Consider the following 909-nt stretch of genomic DNA (forward strand, 5'->3'; position numbering starts at 1 on the left):
TTGTTTATTGTCCCAAGGAAAGGTTTTCTTCTCCCTCCTCCTCCTGTTCTTCTTCCTTTTTCTTCTTGGAAGTGCTGGGAGGTCAAACTCAGGGTCTTGACATGCTAGACAAATGATTTACCACTGGGAAACATTCCCAGCCCTTGGTTTTTGGAGAGAGTCTTGCTATGTAGCTCAGGGGGGTTGTGAATGTGCAGTCATCCTGCTTCAGTCTCTCAAGTGCTGGTATTACAGGCATGCACCACAATGCCTGGCTAGAAAGGTTTGTATCTAATGCGCTTGGGTGAAGTACCCAAGAATGAAGGTTGAAATACAGTAATTGGAAGTACTTTCCAAAAGCCACCTCTGAAACGTCAATCTCTGATGCTGGTGTTTCAAATCTTACCTCTCCACACTGGGACAAATCTTTTTTTTTTTTTAACTGTAGGATGTGGTGCATTGTTCCTGGGGGTAGTGCAATTCCAGGTCAATTCATGGAGTAAGCTCGTACCTTATCTTAATTATCCAAAAATTCATTTAATTTATTGTTCTCAAATAGAGGCTGTATCAGACATTAATCTTATATGAGAAGATACTGTACTTAATTTTTCTCAATAGGCCAAGAAGCAATTGGGTTTTTTTTGGCAGCACTGGGGTTTGAACTCAGGGCTTCACACTTGCTAGGCAGCGCTCTACCACTTGAGCCACTCCACCAGCCCAGCAATTGGTTCTTACTATTGTTTTTGGTGGTACTAGAGGTTGAACTCCAGGCCTTGTTTTTGCAAAGCAGGCCTGCTGCCACTTGAGCTATTCCACCAGCCTTCTGAGAAGCAATTGAAACAAGTCTTTCTGTTTACACAATGTCAATTTTCAATTTAACACCCTTTCTATTGAGATTGGAGTGGATTTACACATTCTTCATATTTCACC

General features: G+C 41.9%; 1 non-coding gene across 1 annotated transcript; it reads right to left on the reverse strand.

Annotated features, from left to right (window-relative positions):
- Positions 1–428: 428 nt before the first annotated feature.
- LOC141418247 (U2 spliceosomal RNA) lies at positions 429–610 on the reverse strand. The gene has a single exon (XR_012442936.1). It is a non-coding gene; the product is annotated as a U2 spliceosomal RNA (small nuclear RNA).
- Positions 611–909: the final 299 nt, after the last annotated feature.

This window comes from Castor canadensis, chromosome 16, assembly GCF_047511655.1.
Source record: "Castor canadensis chromosome 16, mCasCan1.hap1v2, whole genome shotgun sequence".
Lineage (NCBI taxonomy): Eukaryota > Metazoa > Chordata > Mammalia > Rodentia > Castoridae > Castor > Castor canadensis.